The 21,910-nt window shown below is 35.0% G+C and overlaps 1 protein-coding gene across 1 annotated transcript in view; it reads left to right on the top strand.

Moving 5' to 3' along the window:
• Positions 1 to 2,108: 2,108 nt before the first annotated feature.
• Positions 2,109 to 21,910, top strand: part of LOC120541445 (inositol hexakisphosphate and diphosphoinositol-pentakisphosphate kinase 2-like) — a 267,227-nt gene continuing 247,425 nt past the window's right edge. The window contains 1 exon segment of the mRNA XM_039773073.1: positions 2,109 to 2,176. The gene's annotated coding sequence lies outside the window, so the exon portion shown is untranslated.

Here is a 21,910-nt window from a genome sequence, read left to right on the forward strand (position 1 = left end):
CCCAGGTCCTCACATGGTTGCACAAATTTTAAAAGATATCAGGTATACTTTCAGAATAATGTAGGGAAGATTTCAAAAACCATACCTTCTGCATTCCTGAAACCATGCTGCCCCATCCTCTATATACAGCTGTATTCTGCAGTTGCAAAATACCTTGGGTATTATCTCAATTTAGGCTCTGAATAAAGTTTATAAACAGCTGTTTGCCAAGCACAATTTATTATTGAAGTCATAGAAAAATGCACAGAATTTGTAAAGCAACAACACATTAAACAAAAAGAAAACAGAATTCAAAGCATGCATAAGTAATTCTTAAGAACACACCATTAAAAACAAGCTAATTATTAGGATAAAATAATTGCTGTTTAAGAGGCATTGTTATATATAAATGACAAGTGATTTTTTTTACATTCTTATGTAAAGGGTATATTTATGTTTATGATGAGACACAGTGTGAAGCCCAGGGCGCATACAGCCACCCCAACCCGACACAGACAGGCAGAGAGACAAGTTTTGCACACAACACCAGGTTTATTTACATAAATCCAGCACACACAGTAAAGCTCAGTCCCTTATTTGCCGCCAGTCCTTCCGCCTCCACTAATACTCAGGCTTTGTCCTCTTCCTCCCGACTCTGGCCCCGACTGGTGGTAACTGGCTCCCTTAATAGGGCACCCGGAAAGAGTCCAGGTGCCCAACAAGCTTCTTCCAGCAGCAATTCCAGGTGTGGTAGAAGTGCTGCCAAATAGGGCTCTGTAAAAGTGTAAGAGCCCCCTTGTGGTGGTCATGGGCCCCAGCAGGTCTGAGCTTCCATACTCACAACCTGTGGCATCACTTCAAGCCAAGGGGGCTGCCCTCGACCGGTCCGGGGGAAAAACGGTCTTGAACTCTCTTCCTAGATCCTTCCACATTCAGGACGTCCCGGCCAGGCAAGGGCTCAGGCCATCCGTCACAACAGATAAAATAGCTTTCATAATATATAAAATATAAATAACCTAACCACATAAATAAAATACTACAGTTTCCTAGTTCACATTTATATTCAATTTAAAATAGGGTATAAGGGGAGAATGCCGCTACAGGCTATACAGATCCATGGCATTATTAAGAAAATAATTTTAACAAATGTCATCAATCAATTTCTATTTAGTGTATGCTTTGTTTCATTAAAGTGTTTCAACTGATTAATCATGGACAGAATTATGATCCATGAACCCCAACATTAATTCATGGTTTTGCTTTTGCTGTAACTTGCTTATTGAGTTTAGGATGGCAAGAACCCATTTTCTCCACTTTAATTAATGTGGTTTTAACAATGCTTTTGATTGAATAAACTGCTAACAAGCAAAACAAACCTCAAACGGCATATTTAAAAAAAAACACATTTCCTATGAAGATTTGTTTTTATATTAATTCTTTCTGTTCTTATTTACTTTTCAGCAATACACGTTAGCCTGTAGCATAACTATTCCCTAACCTTTCTTACTTCTGTCAGGACAGCAGTGGGCATGCTGTAGAATTTAACCCTTGACATGTGTCAAGTCCACCTCAGGACTCACTCCTGCAGAAACTAATTTAGAATCAACACGCACATCTTCATAATGCAGGAAGAAAACCTAAGAATCGTAAGAAAGCTACAAACAGACTGCAAGCAACAAGCGGAATGGAAACTCTTACACAGCTGCCCGTGAAACTGCAGTACTAAACACTGCGCCACAGATACAAAGGGGACCATCGTCTTTAGTTAGACCAATAGTTAGACAATCATGTGACGATGTTCGTAACAAAAAATAAATAAAGTATAAACTATTACTAATCATTATTCGGAAACCATTAGATGCGTCACCTAGTGCACACTACACTTTACATTCTTACTTTTACTGCGGCGACCGTCAACCTGTTTGCACAAAACACTACTGTTATGTTATGCTTCCGAGTGGAAAATGCCACTATCCTATTGCGACAACTTAAATAACCGTCACGGGTTTACCGTCCAATTAGAATGCATTATTTTACTTGAAGGGCGGGCAAAGGGATATTTTTGCGGTTAGTGATTGGTTAACTTCTCAACAAGAGCCACATTAGGTTGAACACGATTAAGCGAACAAGAAATCGGCACAGAAGAAGTCTAGTGTGTGAAGGTGAGGGAAATCCAGAAGGAAAGACCTGTTAAACAGTGAGCAGTTGTCAACTTAAGTGTTTCTTTCTTCAGGTGCAATTAGGAGACTGTCTTACTGTTTCTGTAATATGATAAGGGTTATTGTTCATCTCCTTTACTTTTTAAATTAGTATAGTTATTTGAATAAGGTTTTAATTCGTTGTTATTATTATACCCAGTCAACATAACCGGAAACTGTGAAAAGAAAGTAAAAAGTCGAAAAAACACACTTTGCTGTGCATGTTCCCCGCAATCTGGGTCAACAAGTGATAATGAATGCTACGAACTGACTGTAAATTTTGGCAAAAACGGGCTCTAACAACTACTTGCAGACCGAGATCACGGAAATCTAGTAATTTAGTATTTCCGATTATTTGGCATTGTCGAAAATTTTACAACAGTAAAATTACAATCTTCACTTACTAGGTTAACATGTTGCTTGACATTGTCAAATCATAGATTGTTCGTTGAAAATACAGCCATTTTACTAGATGTAATCGTAATGTTGAGACTTGTATTAATCATAGCTTGTTTTTTATTTTGCAAATGAAACAGCTCAAACGTTTTGAGTAGTACGATTATTATGTATAATAAAAGGGGGCAGATGGCAGTTTTAACAAAGTGTGAAACTGAATAAATTTAGGATGCAAAAGTTTGGAATCAAGTTTTCATGTTTTTTGATATAAACTGATACCTTTTTTAATCAAGATACAATTACATTGATTTTAAAATACAGCCAATATACATTATTATTCGCATATGACTGCAATTCCCCATTTTTAGCAGCAGTTTCTTCGTTGTTCTAATCATATACTTCTCTAGCTTTCCTTGAACACGTTTAAATGGCAATTGGCTATTAATGAAACTTTTATAATTTCACTGTTGCAGATGACGCTGTTTTTTGGCGTGCATTTAAGGAAGACGCCACTGAGTTCCTATAAGGTGTCTGCTTCCCGAACTACAGACACTGATATACTTATCGCCTTCTGCAGTTGTGCATCTGGGCCTTCCTCTTCTTTTTCTGTCATGGTTAGATCCAGTTTGCACTCTTCGCTCAAGACAGTCATTGACACCTTTGTTTGAAATCTTCAGTTTTTTGTTTTTTTTTTGCAGTCTGTCACACGGAGTAGCTCTCATTCTACCAAAAAAGGATGACTTTTTTGAGAAAGCTGTTTCAATATCTGAACCCAGAACTGAACTTTTAAGAATGTTCTTATCTTGCAATCCAAGGAAAGACAATTTACTTGTTATATTGAACAGAATAACGGATTTAAGCACTCAAATGCAATTACACAAGTTTCACTAATAGCCAATTAGCATTTAAACATGTCTAAGAATAAGCTGAACAAGTTTACCAATTGGGACACTGCTGAAAACGGGACTTTGCAGTCATATGTGAATAATTAAAAACCAGTCATTTCAAGCAGTAAAACCCATTAGCAACACTAGTAATGTTATAACTGTATTATAAATCGTCCAAATGGTATCTTGATTATCAAAATTTCTATGAAAAATATGAATATTTTTAGGTGATTTCAAAATTGTAAATGCTTGTATACACATATTTAGTTTGTAATTGGTAATCCTTCTTTGTTTTTTGACAGTTTAAAGATTAATACCGAGTGTGACAAAGTATGGTGCAAATTTTGTAAAAATTTCTTATCATATACAAAGCACAAATAGCTTGTTTTCTTCCATATACCTATACATTGTTTTCACAGATATGAAATATTTGGCAATTTTTTTTTTCTTTGGAATTTTGGTCACTAGATATCCATAAAAGACATAGTCAGTTTAGTTAAAATGTTTTGTTATAATTTCTCCCTTGTTAAGGGAACAGAAAATTGTTTTCTTTTTCTTTCTGATGGCGGTAAATTGTTGTTAACATGCTGGATTAATAATATTCCTTGTTGCTTCTTCCAGTACATATCTGCATTTTCTAGATCTGTTTTTTGTGGCAAACATTAGTGTTTTTTCTTCTGGAGTGTCTTTTTAAATCCAACTGTAGCCTTTCCAGTCTTGGTGGTGTTAACTCCTATTGTGTGAATTTTAACAGTGTAGTTTTGTCATATCTTTACATCAACATAGTAATAGTGTGTGTAATACAGTAATGTAAAATGTAACAAAGGTCAAAAATGATTTCCACACTGAAAAGTAAGGTTAAAGGCACACCATTTCTGCTTTGTAACCTTTATGATGTAATGATAGAAATGCCAAAAATACCAGTGCTGTAGATGGTGATAAATTATTTGAATGTATTTACTGAACAATGTAAAGGTCAAAACAAATAACTATAACCTGAAGGTACCACACAGTAAAACTGACAATGGAACAGTTCACCAAGAATGATCTGTGAGAGCACAGGGGGAGAAAAATCACAGTCTGAGGTATAGTTACACAGAAAGTGCTACTAAATGTAAATGTTAACATTTAAGCTGTCATATCAATTCCTGCTTTAAATAATTACCTTTCATAGAAAGAGTGTAATTTGACAGGACAGGGCCTTTCATTTAATGTTAAAGTGAGCATTAGCTGGTTTTCATTTTTTTTTTTGTCTTGTTCCTCTTTTTATACATTTAAAGGAAATGACTAACCACCATTATAAATCATCTTTTGATCAGTGAGGAGTACAGAGTTTTGGAATCCGATAATACGTCAGTAATGCACTTTGCTTAAATAGTTTATCAAAAACATCAATAATTTTCTTCCTGTATTAGAAGAAACTGTGATCATAACACCAGCCGACTAGTGGCAATACATACAGAAATTACCAATTTTTGTACAAATCACTTTGCCTAATGTTTGAATGATATTTTTGGGAAATGCTACGATGGCAATATTTGTGTTTTTTCCGGGACAAAGCTAGAACAAATGAAAATCTACTTGTCTATGTTCACTTTGCTAATTGCTCAGTTTTCCTATTGAATATGAGCCATAAAGTATTATAAATGAACGTGAGACATGCTTTAGGGCAAGGTTGCTGTTGCAGTTTCAAGTACTGTTGGACTGTTTTATGTGGCTGGAACTTAATATTAACTTTTTGTTTTGCGTGTTAGTAATATCTGGAATTTTATCTATTAGCCATTATTTCAGTTTTACTTTGCAATTGTAATTGAGGCATTCTGGTAATTTAGATACAGTAGTATGATTTTTTTCTTTGAGTATTATTAGGATGCTATATTTTCTATTAGGTTTTAGAAAAGGCTTAATTTTATGCCAATTTTCTCCTAAATGTTTCTATAAAAAATGAGAGTTTAGTTTTTGACATTGCTAATTCAAAATTTGATATATCTTAATAAACCTTTTATTTATAATCATTCCAAGTTTTCCAATTCAAATTAAAGAAGGCAAATCTAGAATCGGTTATCAAAAGTGTTCATAATATTAGCTGCTCTGGTTTAGCCACTGGTGATAATGTGGATCAAGGGATTCACAGACTTTACAGATTTGGTATTTCATTGACTGTTTTCAATTTATCGATTTTGGTTATATACAGTAAGTATAAATTATCTGCAGTGTTTCTACATGATTTAACTAAGTGGCTATTTTTTCTGAATAATGCATTAAATGAGTGTTTTTAATTGTCCTTAATCATTTATTTAATATAGAAAGAATGCTCCTGTAGATGATTAGTCAGGTCAGTTTGGCGTTGCCTCCCTTTTTTGTGTAAAATCCGATTGATCTGATTTTGTTTTTTAACTTGATTGCAAAATTTGAACAAGGAATCAAAGCACCCTGCATTGTTAAAATGTACTCTTAAATGAACAGAGGTATAAAGATATGTATGTGTTAACCGTAGCAACACTAATACACATAACTGCTAAATTGATATTCTTGAATAATGTTCTTCTGAACAACGACTGGACAGTTTCTGCCCTTGGTAATACTTGCATTACCTTTGGTGAAAGTAGGCAGAAAAGTACTATCCTGTTACTTATCCTAGAAATGAGATGACAAGGAGTAGTATTGAAGAAGGCAGGGCTGCATGATTTGGTAAAAAAAAATCAAATTGTGATTATTTTAGCACATGCTGCAATTTGATCTGCAATATAATAAACATTTTAACATCTCGTATTGTTGCCAAGTTATCAAAGTTAAATGCACATAAAGGCATGATTAAAGAAAAAAAATCCTTTTTTTTATTAAAAAAAAATGTATCTCTTCATTCAATAAAATAAGTCCATTAATAAATTGCAAAATGATTAATGAGGGTTCTGGTTGGTCAGTTCTAACTTGAGCTTCACACATTTTTAGAGTATGTAGTAGATTGTACTGTACAGTATAAAGCAGAAAGCTGCTCCTTGACAACCAGCCAGTGCAATGATTTCAGGCTGTATAGAGCGTTTATACATTTTACACTTAAAATAAACAAGATCACATTTATGTTATTTTGTGGAATAAAGGTCACAGTTCATGTCCACATTCCAGGAGTTAAAACGTTTTGTTACATTTTTAAGTTTAAAGCTCAGAAATTGTCTTGATCTCTCACACTGTTCAAAAAGAATGTTATTTATGTACTGTAGATATTCTAAAATTGTTGATTTTTTTCAGTAAGTATTGAAGCTTCATTTTCAATTTTAATACAGTATTGTAATTATCTTTGAATGAAAGAAAGCAATAACTAATAAACATAATGGGAAATAATATAAAATGCAGATATAATACTTTCTGCCATGTAAGATAGGTATTTTAATATTAATGATACAAATGTTAATGAAGACACACATTGAAGAAAGGAATAGCGCACGGCTGGATTTGCATGTGTATGTGAGGCTTTCCACCTAACTTTCTGTGCTCCTTTAGCACTTTTTAGCTACATGCAAGTCTCATTGACCTTTTACGTAGCTGTGAGAAGTTTTCTATGTTGTGCTGTAGTTTATTTTTTCTGAATCTCTCTAAATGCTATTGTCTCTGTATGCCTTTTGACGTTTAAGTGATTCTTTCAGTCAGAGGACTACCATAAAATGTGCTATCGCATCATTTTTAACATTAGGAAATGGAAGAACATTAAATTTCAGCTTTCACGCTGCTCAAAAATTTTGGAGTTTGACTTGGACTACGTATGTTATTTCTTAAAATAAAAAAAAAAAAAAAAACCTTTGGAAATTCTTGAAAAAAAGAATTTTACTGATGAATGGAGTTCATGCAATGTATTGGTGCTACATATAGTATTTAGTGTGTATATATAAATCTCCTGTGATGTAGTAATCACACTTGGCCATATTGTGATTTCATTTTTAATTCAGTTAATTTTGTAGTCTTAGCATATTGGATGTTGTAATACATGTAAAGGATGTCACTATCCCCATTAAAGAAGTGCAGTCACTTAAGAAAAAGTCTGCTTTTCCCTTTCTTAAATAGTTCTTTTGTTTTGCTGTGGACTCCCCATTATTTTTTAGCAGTGCATCACCTACACATTCACTCCTCCGTGAGTAGCGACGAGACCTGGAGGCTCTTTGGTGCAGTGAAATTCAATAATCTCTTCCTTGAAGACATTTGCACCACAAAACATAGTTTTCCACCTAACTCCTAGACTCTGTATCATTCAGCCCCCCCGATGTCAGTATACCCCATTAATATAAATGTTTCAGGGAATATCTGCAAGTGATATGCCCTGCTGTTATAGTCTAAGGGGTACAGAGTGAAGAGAAAAGAACACAAACTGCGGTCTGCCTGATAGTTCATCATATGGGACACCGTAGGCTCATCCACCTGCATATCCCTTATCAGGAATGGCTGGATGATATTTAAGGGACTGGAGAGAAAAAAAAAAAAAAACATAATCCTCAAATTGCTGCCAGCTTTTCCAAACGGGAGTAAGCCTTGTGGAGTAGATAGATAATTGCACTTCCACTCCAATCAATGACCGAAACCCAAACTGCATTGGGTCCAAGTGGTCTTTCACAAGAGGACTCGTAGTCCAGGACTAGCCTGTCAAATGTCTTAATATTTAACTCAGGTCATTAGGTGAAAGGTTGCCTGCCTTTTAGGAACTGGAACAATGCAGGATGTTTTCCACAGAAGCAGCACTTTTTGCAGCCCTAGTGACAGGCTGAACATGTGTCAAAAGACACCATAAAGTACGTCCACACAGACCTTGAAATTTCGAGGATTGACTCCATCAGGTCCTGCGGCGTTTCCTGTTTGTAGTCGCCATTTCTGTCTCCTCACTTGGTCATTGGCTGTGACCAGCCCATACTAATAATTCGAGGTGGACTCATGACTGGCCATACTACATAAACACTTAATGTGGTATTAGTTGTTGATATAGTAGGAATGGTTTGTGGGACTGGTTAATAGACGAAGGCGGTAGTGAAAGGAAGGAAAAAAAAAATTACTTCCTGACATTAACCTTGTCCACATTCCCATTTAGTAACCGAGTCCTGGACTATTACAGTCCAGCAATTATGTAAAAAAAAAAAAAAAATCTCCATTCCAGGTCTCCTTTGTTATTCTGAGTTTGTTTGTTTCTTGTTTTAGCAGTGAAGCTTCCCTTCCTTCTTTCAGCTGTTTTCTTTAGAATTCACTGTATGGGTTGTCTGTCACCAGATTAGAATAGTCTTCTTATTCAGGTGACTTTTTAGCTCCTTAGTAATCCAGGGCTGCTTGTTTGGAAAGCAGTGCACTTTTAATTGAGGTCACAGTAGTATAGACACTAAATCAGCAAGTTGATTTATTTTTTGTGGATCAATAAAGTGGGGTTTATAGGGTGTTGGTTAACTGGGACACGGTGCAAGTAAAATTCGGGGCTAATACTAATAGTGCCAGAGGGCTGGTTGAATCATGCCTCTCAAATAAAAATGCCATTAACAAACATTTGGACGTGTCTAATTTTCCTCTTGATGATTACACCTGGTAGGTTGTTAAAAGATTGGGAATAAAAAACTATTTTAAGATACATGATTATCAAAGACCTTCACTTCCATACAGTATAGTATGTAGTGAAATGTTTATTTGCTCAACTCCAATGACAGTTCCTTAGGGAAGAATGTAAAAGGACAATATAAATAATATATTACTTGATAAATATTAAAAATCATTAATATAATTTTAAATCTGTGAAATAATTTATCATAATTAAATAAAAATGTAAGAGAGTTAAGAATAGGGCATTTTGTAATTCTAGATATTTTCCTTATTCAAGATGCATTTTTTCTATCAAAAAAAGAGTCTCCTTAGTCTCAATGAACTGGATTTTAGGCAGTGGTAGCAGTTACATGACTGCAGTAACGAAAAGAAGCTACTGATGGAATGGCTTTTATTACTGATGATTTTCTTTGCTCTGTTATGACATTGCTTGGTGTCAGTGCCCTCAAAGTTAGGGAGTACACACCCAGAGATGCATTTTGCTGACTCAACGACTCTCTGTTGCCTTGCAGTCCTGCTGAATGCTGCTTCCAAACCATGCAGTAATACTTTCTGCCAGCACTTTCGATGGTGGATATGTAGAAGTTCTTTATTAATTGGGAGAACAGCCTGAAATCCCTGAGGTGCCTGTGGTAAAGACGTTGTCATGCCTCCTTTCCCAAGGTGTCATTGTGTTTTGATCAGGATAGGTTGTCTCTGATGTGGACACCAAAGCAGGTGAAACTTTCCACTCTCTCCACCTGAGTGCTGGTAATACTGAGGGGGTGGTAGTGCCGCTGCTGTTTTGTCCCAAAGTCCAAAATTGTCTCCATTGTCTTGCTTACATTTAGGAGTAGATAGTTGTCCTGATAACAGAGTGACAGACTGTGCACTTCATCCAGGTAAGCCTGCTCATTCTTTTTAGATATCTGGCCTACCACAGCTGTGTCATCAGCAAACTTGAAAGTGATGTTAGCCATGTGCAGTCGTGTATAGGGATCACAACAGTAGACTCTGAACACCTCCTTGTGGAGTGTCTGTGTTGAGAGTGAGGAATGATCAGGTGTGGCCACCCACTTGGGGTCAACCTGTCAGAAGGTTTGAAATCCAGCTGCACAGTGAAGTGCTTAGACCTAGATTCCTGAGGTTGATGATGAGCATAGAGAAGATTATTGTGTTTAATGCAGACCTGTAGTCTAAAAATATTATTCACGCTTAAATGTCTCTCTCGTCAGCTTGAACAGTACTGTATGAAGAATCAAGGTGATTGCATCTTTGTGCATCTACTGCAGGGGTATGCAAACTGTAATGGATCTATCACTTTTGGCATAGAATAGCATTTTTTTTCTTTTCTGTTTTTTTTTTTTTTTTGACTAGCCTCTCAAAGTAGTTAATTTCTGTAGGTGTTAGTACATCAGGATCGTATTCATTCAGGCAAGTTAGACTTGCTTTCTTAGGTACAGGGACAATGGTGGATTTTTAAAAAATATATTGGTATGACAGAATGGGTTAAGGATATTACTGTGACATAGAGCTTGGCGATTACATTTTAATTATGATTTTGGCTTGCAATCATTATGAAAACAGAGTAATTGAGATAAAACTATTATTGTACCACATTTCATTTGGTAGTGATACCTGGTTTGTCTTCTACTAAAAATCCAGTTTACCTCTTTCTAGGGATCTTTCTAGTTTTTGTCATTAAAGTAGATCATTGGGATTTGGTGATGCTAAAATGATGCTAGTGCATGTGTGTGCTTGTATTCATGTTGCAATGAGCCGGTACCCTGTCCAGGGATTGTTTCTGCCACACATCCGATGCTTGTGGGAATAGACGCATCCCAGAATTGATGGATGTAATCATTAAACATTAATCTTTTTCAGAGAGATTGTGGCAAGGTGTCCTGGGAGTTTAATGGATGTCGGGCAATTCACAACACCGTGAAGCCAAATGTTGATATCTCACATCTCCAGATTTACATAAAGTATATGCACAACTATGACTAGTACACCATTTACATAGCAGGAACATCTGCATTACTCTAACTGAGGCCAACAGGTTCCTTGGAAGCCTGGCTAAACTATGCAAGGGCATGCTGTGAGTAACGTTTGTGTATACACATTTCAGCAGTGCATTTGGGCAAAGTGGCAGCTGCAGTTGAAGTAAGTTTAGCACAACACAACAAGAAGTCAATGGTGGAGAGCAACAAGAATAGGTCAGCTAAGCAGTAAGACAGCAAGGAAATGATTAGCTGGCTTCATTATCTGTTAACTGTAAATAAGAGAGTAGGTTTTCCAGTAAGGAGGGAAGGAATGAATGAAGTAAGCAAAGTAAAACTAGGAAGAATGTGATGGCATCTGCTGTTTCTTTCTTTCAGAGCTGGATATGTATGTGCTAGCCCTTTTATTATGAAAAGTATCTTTAATCGATAACTATCTTGCATTGGAAGAAGTCAAAGTTTTACTTTCCTTTTTTTTTTTTTTTTTTTTTTTTGGTTCCTTTGTTTGGTTATAGGGCACTTTGTGATTTAATTTCAAACCATTAAACAAATTTGGCATATTGTGTTTGTAGTGCAGACACCTCGGTGTAACAAATTGCAAAGTGTATGTTGCTGTTTCTCATTCGATTCACCGAAATTATTACAGACTTCTTCTGTAGTGGGTTTAAAAAAAAAGTCTACTAATCCAAAAATAAAAGGTTGGACTTTTCATGAGTAAAACAAATTAGTCCTCTGTTGGTCTGTTTTTTATTTATATAAAAAGAATTTCCATGAGCTATAAATAAAATTTGAGTTGATTATATTCTTATTGTGGTCTCATATGAGTGCTTCAGAGGACCAGGCTGCTTGTATAATACTGGCTGCTCTTCACACCTGTAGGCACTTTTCTTACCCCATCCGATATGTGGCCTGAATGCATGTTGGAGCGGGTGGTGCATGCACCTCCCACAAGAGCAAGTGGTTTCATGTCTGACCTGCAGTGTTATCATTTGGTCGTACTTGATGTGTCCCCCATATAGGATGGTGCGTGCTGGTGGCTTTGCCTGTCCATGTTTAGGGAGAGCGTGCATGTAGCAATTGAGGAATCTCGTTTGTTTGAGTGGCGGTGTGTTCCGTAGGTGTAGCTGTTGTCAGGTATATATGAAGTAGCGCACCAAGGCATGCAGTTGTGTATATTCTTTCAATTCCAGAGCACTTCTGTGGTCTCTGGCAGCTGTGTAAGGTCATTGGATCCCAGTTCATGCCATACCAGTGGTGTAATTGGTTGACGGTACTTATTGTGAGTGGCGCAGCAGCGCACATGGCCATACATAACCATGCATGAGTGCAAGTAGAAGAATTACTTGGAAAGGCACAATAATATGTGAGAAAAACGTGAGTGAAGCTACATTTAAAAATGACTCGGTGTTGGTGATACAGCATTGCATCAAAATGTGGAAAAGAAAAACTGCAGAGACCCCAATGTGTGGAAAGGCTGCCAAGTGCAGGAATCATACTTGTTGTTGAAACATGCACACGGTGGCTTGTATTATTGCCACTTTTACCCCATTTTTGAATTAATTTAGAAACTGGTGTGTGTGTGTGCGTGTGTACACGTGGTGTTTTGAGATTGAAATGACTTTACTGATCAAATGAAGTGTTAATCATCTAATTTGTATTGTCATACATTTTGTAAGAGAAAAAAAAATAAGATTAATTGCTTTCAATAGTGTCCTACACAGTCCCAATTAATGAATGGAGGCTTTGTGTTCATTCTATGATTGTAATGAGCACATCTGTCCATTTTCTAAATGATGCATACACTTCAGCGTGTGGAAGAAATTTAATGGGCACCTCCCTCTGAGTGTTCCGTATAGTAAACACAGACAGGAGAAAGTGTCAGTCATTTTTATTTATTATCTAAGTCTTGCAAGGGGCAACACAGCATATCTTATTAGCAAGTGTTAACAAAGGTAAAAGAGTGTCCTCTGCACTATATTTATTTATGCAATTCATTAATTAGATCACAATTCTAAGGAATTCATTGCATAATCACACAACTTTTTAAACTTGATTGATTACACCCAGTTTCTAATGGGACATGACAAACATTGATACCTTAAATAATCACAATTCGCCCCGTCCACTAGGTTGATTAAAAGTCCTTTTAGATTAGGAGTACATGTGTTTTTAGGAGTGTTTTAAAAGTACACTCTGTGCACAAGATGCAAAAAATTAACTTTTGTTCTGAACCATAAGCTTCATAAGTTTACCACCAACAGGACACTATGCCTAAACATAACAATAGAATGATTTTTGCCTTAAAATGACATCTTCTCTTAAGCTTTATTCAGTTTTTTTGTAAAATCACTGAAAAATGCCTTTATTATAGTGAATAATAAATAACACCTTAATCCTTTAAACATAAGTTTGGAGGATAAAATATGAAACTCGGGCACAAACCTGGCTTATAATAAAGTTGGGCTTCTTTTGACAATTGCCTGGTCACAGACCAAGTGCAATTCGAACCACAGTGCAAATTCAACACTAACAAAAGGTTGCAGAGGAGGGAGGACTTCACTTAGGACTTGTATAGAACTGTGGGATGAGGGAGGACTGGCAGTATTAACAAGATAACATCGAGGCATGACTCGAGCGAAGTAGCTATTTTGTTATTCTACCATTGGAAATTATAATAGTTGCTCCATTTTTTGTTAACACCAAAATAAAGTTTATTTTGCCTTTCAGTGCTTTGTAGAACAAGGCATATCTTCCTATTAAAACGGCATAGTGTTAGCTCCCAGATGCATGCTTCATTGCTAATTGCATATCTGCAAACACTCCATTTATGTTGTTTGTTTGGCTTTTGGAGGAAAGCTGCTGTTCACCAGTATAACCCATAAGTGAAAATACATTTCATGTAGTTGAATGGTATGCTGAAGAACATAATGCTGTCTCACAGTTGTAAATTTGATGAGTACAAGTAATTGTTATGTAAGAAATCTTCAAATTCTGGATTTGCACATAGGCATAAGCAATAACAAAGTGTGAAAATGCTCATGTAAGAAATGTTGATGTTGATAACCGCAAAAAAGACTGTTAACAGGAGTCCTCAATTAAAGGATTAATGTAAAATGTCAAGAATGATTTTGCACAGGAAGTGTTAAAAGTTTGGGCAAATGTTAGAGTGACAGATTTGGAAAATTTTAAAGCTCAAGTTTCTGACATTTGAAGTTTGAATTAATTTCGCTCATCTGTTAAATATTACATTTTAGTTACAAACTTGACCGGTTCACTGCAAAGGCAGACTTTAAAAGCATATTGCTGCATAAACCCCTTTAAAGAGTTTCTTTGAATGGACGTATCTGGAATTCATTACTTCAACAGTAAACTGTGTAAATATACTGTGATACTAAGAACTGATTATGTTGAGTGCCCAAACTTTTGCTTTTGTAATATTTCGTTTCTATGAATGATGGAAAAAAAATGTAATCTTGCTGAAAATATTAAAGAAACGTGTAATATTTCAATTTATACCTTTTGGTACCTTTTTTAATCAGTTTCTGCTCACTTAACTATTCACAGTAACAAACATTTTAAGCAAACATTTGTCCAAACGTTTGCATCCCACTAATGTGTTTTGAATTTTGATATTTAGTATTGTTGTTCCATGTCAAATCGACCATTTTCCAGAAATCACGCATTCTGGTCTGAAAAAATTCAGAAAAAAAATACCAGTTGTACCAGTGTTATCCAGGAGACATCCTTTAAAATTATTTTGATGCAAGATCAATACTTTCCAAGATACAGTCAATTTTATGAGAGGAGAGGGTGTCTAAAATTGGGTTTTGGGACGAATTTGGGATAGGGCAGAGAATGATTTGCGTCTTTGGCTTTGCCATGTTTAGGCTTGCAGAAAGCATACTTTTAACTGATACAGCCTGTAAATTTTTTTCCATGTTTAGTTATCTACACAGCATTTTTTTAAAATGTTGTTATAAACAAGAAACTGTATCACAGTTTGACCAGCAGACCTCTCAAATGTGAAAATAAATCATCTTGGGTTTAATTTTCAGATCAGCTTAATGCATTATGGGAATGTCCAGACATTTTTTTTTTTTTTTATTATTTTTTTCTGTATCCTACATGGTCCCTTCTTTCCCAAAAAACAAGTCTTACTTTTCTTATATGAATCTTTATATATGAAGCAGCAGGAATGTGACCAGATTCATTTCTGTTTCAGTTGAAATGCTGAGTGAAGGGCATCTTTGTCTTTGAGATCAAGATGGCAATGCCTTCTATTGACCGTTGTAAGCGCACTAAGCGTTACATTGAAACACTGTAATGGCACCCAACAAATATCTTCTGTAGGTGGCCAATGAAACTATCCTGTGCAAGGATAGTTTTAATGCATGAAATGTATCAGGATGTCTGATTCTACTTCACTCTTGTTACAAATCATACCACTTCAATATTTTCATCATACATGCACCCAACATAGCCTCCAAAAGGACACTGGTCTAATGTGAGCGATGCATCGGAGCCATCAGGATTGTGATCTTGAGAGCGCAAGATCTCAGCTGATGCTTCATTGGTAAATATTCGGATAGTCAATTGACTGTCTTCACCAGACACCCAGCTGACTTTGAGTTTGCCATCTTCTGTAGAGATGTAACGGTGGTATTCTCAAGTACCAGGTACTCTTTTGGCCATGGAGAATCACATACTCTGTTCATCATCGTGATAGGACATTGTCATTTGATAGAGAAAAACTTTGACATTTTTGAAACCTCAATGATTACCATTTTTGACACATGGGTGCATTCAGCCTATGTTTACGATGGAAAATAAACATGAAATATTTGCATAAGAAAAGTATGGTTTGTGTTTTGAGAAAGAAGGAACAATGTACAGTAGAATAAATTAAAAAATACTTTTAAAATTATCTGCATAAATGAAATCCAAAATTATGTTTTGGATTTGAGAGGTCTGCTGTTTAAACCCCAATACAGTTACTTTTCTGTTTTATAGTTTTCTTTAGAAAGCCTATATAGTTATCTGAATAAGGAAAAAAATCAAAAGTCTTTGTTGGTTACAAATGTGTTTCTGAAGCCTAAACATAGCTAAGCCAAAAACTCAAATTTTGGTAAATTTCAAGGGGCTGCTTTGACCATGTTGGGTCATCTGGACCAAATGTTATAATTTCGTCACATATTATACCAATTATTGAACCAGTGTGCAAAGTCTGAGCCTGTTCAGTGGTTTAGTTCTTGAGCTATGGACTTATGAAATGTGATGAAAAAATGAGGCCGGATAAAATAGACACTTCCCTCCCTTCGGTAAACTGGCTTTATCTTGGAAAGTATGGATCGTACATCAAAAAATTTTTACAGGGTGTCTCTTGAATAAAACGGGTACACCTGGTCATTTTTCCAGATTTTTTTGAGTCTGAAGTTCATGGGCCATTGGCTGATTTGACATGGAATGTTCCTATGGATTTTTAAGCAGTATTTTCAGTTAGTGGATAAAAAATCCCTTTGACCCCAAAATTGTGAATTCCATGTTTCTTATTACACTGGTTGGTTCCCCGTCTCTGCCACATTTGAAAATTCAAACCTTGCAGTGTATTTTAATATTTATACATTCCAACACCAGTTTACCTAAATGATAGTTGGGTAACTACATGATGGATAGATTAGTAATTTTAAAGCTTTTCTTACTGTTAGCATTTAAGTATTTAATATTGTTTTACAAAAAAAGCCACAATATTGTTCACTTCAATAATGGAGGTACTTTAATAAAATGGGATTTCTGTTTTTGCCATTTCAAAAGGTATCAAGTATTGTAAAATTTCACTGGTATTGGTATCAAATACAAAAGTTCTGTTATCATGACATGCCGATTTTCAGTTATTAACACCGTCCAACACAACATCTATAAAGGAAAGGAGGCTTTCCATTCATTCTCTCTAGAGAGCACACCTACAGATGTCCTTTCAAGTATCCATTCACTTTGTAACAACCAAGTACAATTTAGGGTCAGTGGGGGAAAACCTTGTTTACACCCACAATTATGCATATAGATAGGATGTGGGGTGTTCCAGCAAACTGTACGCTAACAGTTGTGGCAAGTAAAAGTCAAAGCAAGTTTCAAATTAAATGGCTATTTGGCTTATTTACAATTGAGATGAAATGCTTGATTTGTTAATACCAAAATGAAATTCAAGGGGCAGAGCTACATACTTCATTGCTGAATACAAATATGCAAACTCACTAAATTTGTGTCATTCATTTGATTTGTGGTGGCAAACATGGGAATAACTCCTAAAATATGTTGAATGTTGTACAAGTGTGTGTGTGTGTATATATACTTGTATATGTATATATTTTTATATATAATTTATATTATATTTGAATGGTTACGATTAACTGGATCAAGGTAACTGCCAGTAGATGTTCAAATTTCAGATTTGTACAGCGGCTAAGCAGTCATAAAGTCTGATTGGTCATATAAGATACTTTGGAAATCTGGTTATTTTTATGAAGCCTTAAAATTTAGACAAATTTTAAAAAGAAGGGGCAGATTTGATTAACTATAGCACCTAGAGCCTATGACAAATGCAGTTTGTCTCTGCTGTTAAATGTTAGTCTTCAGGAAGCATTTTTAAAAAGCTAATGATGCAAATCTTAATCCTACAATAGCAAATATTACAACTTCCAATGTTTTTTTTTTTTTTTTTTGACAAACCAGATTTTAATAGTATGTTAGATCAAAGCTTAAAAGTTTGTTTAAATGAAAATATCCTGGATTATCTTGAAATTCGCTAAAAGTACAGATGTAATAACATTTGAGTTTTTTTTTTTTTTTAAGTATTTATTTTGAGCAGAATTTTTCATTTACTACAGAGAAAATGTCTGGAAATAAATTTACAATGTGCACATAGGAAGTTAAATTGAGTAGTCTATGATGCCGTGATTCTTTATAAATTTTATACTGATCCCTGTGTCTATAACACATTCAAATTCCAGCCCTGTGTAGTATTTTTATATTTATACATTTGGTAGTTGCATGTTTTCAGCATATTTCTATTAAAAACATTTCTAACAGGGTTAATGTAATCTTTCTTAGTTTGTGAGGATTTATAAACGTTGGTTAAGTTCTGCAAATTACATTTCTTACTGATTTTGAGACTTGCAATTTGGCAGTGCATCTGTTAATTTAATGTTAATTAGTTTGAAATGAAGGAAGGTTACACTACTAGAACTTTAGCAAAGGTTATTAAACTCTTCTTTACAATTTCTGATATGGGTTAAAGTGAGTATTGATAAATACATTTAACTGCTGAGGTAGAATTTTCTCTGTTGTTCTTATCAAAATCAATTCGATAATAAACACCAGAGTGGCGGAAATTTATCAAGAATAGTCAGCTCTGCAAAAAAAAAGGGCAATGATTAAGAATTTACCCATAGAACTGTATGTAGATAACATCTAAACAGCAATATGGCATTAAATTATATCAAAGATAGATAAAGTCGCAAGAAACCTACATGCACCTTTAAATAGTGGCTGTGCTATTAATTTGTTTAAATTGCAGTTTAGCTTGCAAACTATAGAATGGAAAAGAAAGAAAACATTGTGAAATTAGGGAAAGTTAACTTTTTATATGATCCACATTGATCTGAAAATTGGATCACGTTCAGTTCCACTGTTTCCTCATCTAGTTTGGATTTACGTGTAAGCATAGTCATTGAAATTGGCCATGAGTTAAATGAGCACTGGAGGAGTGGAGACTATTTTATAGTAAACTTACATGCTACAGGTATTTATAGTATATCTGTATATTTGTAGATTTTTAAACAATTTATCCAAAAAAACAAATGTTTGTACTTTATGCGCTCAGTTGATGTGTTGTTTTTATTGAAAACATAATTATATATATATATATATATATATATATATATATATATATATATATATATATATATATATATATATATATATATATATATATATATATATATATATATATATATATATATATATATATATATATATATATATATATATATATATATATATATATATATAAAGTGAAAGTATTGTATATGCAAATAGTGTATGCTGTGAACCAAGAAATTGTTTTTACGTTCACTCGAGCTGATTTAGGCTATCTATGTTTTTGCGGGGTAGTGATACAGGGATGCATTATCAGGATTGGGGTCCAACAAATATATGCATCGCTATCAGTTGAACTTTCAGTGATACTATGATTCTTAAACTCTTCCAAGCAAAGCTCGTTTGCTAGGCTATTTTTCTAGTGTAAAAGACAGCCTAGAAAGCCTCTCCGCCTTGACTGTTATACTCGGTGATAGTAACAAATTAAGGGTTATACTAAATGTATGTGCTAAAAATGTCCATGAGGTTTAACACTCTAAACTTTGCCTGCATCCATAGTCTCTGGTATTGAAAGTAAGGCAAATATTCATATAGGATGCATCTAGTCATTCATTTACTTATTGTAATACCTAAAGTTCATAATTTTCCTATTTAAATGCTGTGATCCATGTTTTTCCACAATGTTGCATTATATTCATCCCTTCCAAAATGGCCACTTCAAAGGCCACTGACGTGCACAAGGTTCTCCATGTAACTAAGATTGTCTTGGTTTCAAAGTCAGGCATTCATCCAATAAGAAGCAACAGAAGTGTAACTTTCAAATAATTATGAATTTGTCTGTGTTTAGTGCACTTACACCGAGAGCTTGTAGATAAGCATTCGCCACTATTTCAGGATCTGTTTTATTAACGCTAGAATCCCTATGAAGCCTATGAAAATATATATGTTTTTTTTTTTTGCAAATGTGTCAATCAGCACAAGCAGCCTGCTGTTCCATCTCTCACCGAGGCAGCTGAAGTAGAGCCAAGTGCAAAATTCTCAGAGCTGAATTAAGATGTCTGGAATTGTATAGGGGAAATAATAATATATTGTTATTTCAAATACAGCAATATGTGCAAATGTAGGATGACCCTGAAATGTGAGGCAGCAAACTGTATGTTGCCGATTTCTGCTGCCAGTAGTGAAGCACTGACGTGCAGTGACATTCATGGCTGGTGAGGCACTTACTCCTTCAGAGTCAGAGTTACAAATATATGAACCCCAAAGAGTAGTGTATTCACTATTCAACTGGCAGCATGCACATTGACTACTGGTTATATTTCATATCTCATCAGCATTCTTTACACACACATAGGTAGGGTGCATATTTGGCTAAAAAAGAACGTTAAATTTCTAGCGGCGAGAGAGTTCATTTACTCCTCACCCTCCTTGTGTTCTAAATTTGCCAATGCAATTTCAAAATTCAAACTCATTCGATACAAAGACTGGTGTACAAAAAAAATGGATTTCAATTTTGACCTTAATTGAAATATTTAGTTGTTTTTAAAAGCTTTTAATTCTGATGGTTTAATCAATTTTAATACAGACTGTTCAACACAAGGTTAACAAGAAAAACAAAAGAATATTTTATTTAAGGTCAAAATTTAGTGTTTAAATATTGGATTTTTTTTTTAGTCTGATCCCATGTATTATAAAATTGAAAACTGTTTATGGTCTTACCTTTTATTTGTAAATTAAGTCCATGCGGCTCTCCTTTTCCATGAAAATCTGTCACTTTTTTGTAAAAGTCCTCCTTTATTTTCCTTTTAGTTTTAAAAGTCTTAATCATCCATTTTGGCAGTCATTCAAAATAAAAAAAATTAATGGACCGCTGCAGTGTACTTGACTTTCTGATATCACCAAACTTATTGGTGCCAAGAGTCTCTGCATAGAACAGTAGCAACAAGCACCTGTTGGGCTTCAGTGTGGCACAGTATTGTCTGCCTCAACTTGTGCTTTTTCAGTGTGGTTTTATGTCTGATCAGCAAGACTAAATATGCTACACACATTCGTTAAAGATATTAGCCAGACTGTGGAAAGTCAGGTGTATAATAAACGTGTGTGAAAACATTATATTGGCGACATACAGAGAGACAGCAACAGGCACATGCCAATTGCATGCATCAACCCAGCATGTGGGGGATAGCGCTATCTGAGATGAGGCTCGGCTCATCTTGTCGCTGCTGCACATTGCATTTCTCCTCTGTATTTCATCAGGAAATGTGCAAATTCAGTGATTTTTGACTATAAAAATTATCATAATTATAATCGTACAGAAAACAAATTTACACCACAGACCAGTGGACACATTTATTTTATGTTATCGTTATTATTATCATTATTATTATTTATTTATTTATTTTTTACTTTTCATGATGTCCGGTGTGACTGCATGTCCCTTTATGAAATGCAGTCATGATACCAAAGAAATGCTGGACTTCCACTAAGTACTGATCCAGCTGGCTCTGCACTGAAACTCCGAGATTCTTTTCTTCTTCTCACACGTTACATTTGCTTTTATTATCATCTGCGCTGTAATTAAATTATTTTCACATTTTATCTTCTTGTTTACTAAATGCAAACATCTGTGCAAAACTCTCCATCGTCACCAGGAGCAGACTGGGTCTCAAAACTGGCCCGGGCATCCTTCAACGAGTGAGGTGACGAGGTCAACCCACTCAGTCTATTATTCATTGAAATTTTCTTAAAATCTGTGATGTGTATGGGGCTCACTACTTGATATGAGCCTATGATGTGAAATCTATCTAAACTGTTGCCAAACTTAATCTGTACACTGTTTAGACACAACTTTAAAATTTGACGACATGCTTAGAAATAAAATGTATGTGCTTTATAACTTTATTTCATCATACTAATAATCGCAGCTGAAAACCACTAATTATCGCTCATGTCGATGACCAGAGAACAATAAAATGCATAATACATAATCTAATCTAATTGTTAGTACTGAATAATTTAAATACTAGATATG

This window comes from Polypterus senegalus, chromosome 12, assembly GCF_016835505.1.
Source record: "Polypterus senegalus isolate Bchr_013 chromosome 12, ASM1683550v1, whole genome shotgun sequence".
NCBI lineage: Eukaryota > Metazoa > Chordata > Cladistia > Polypteriformes > Polypteridae > Polypterus > Polypterus senegalus.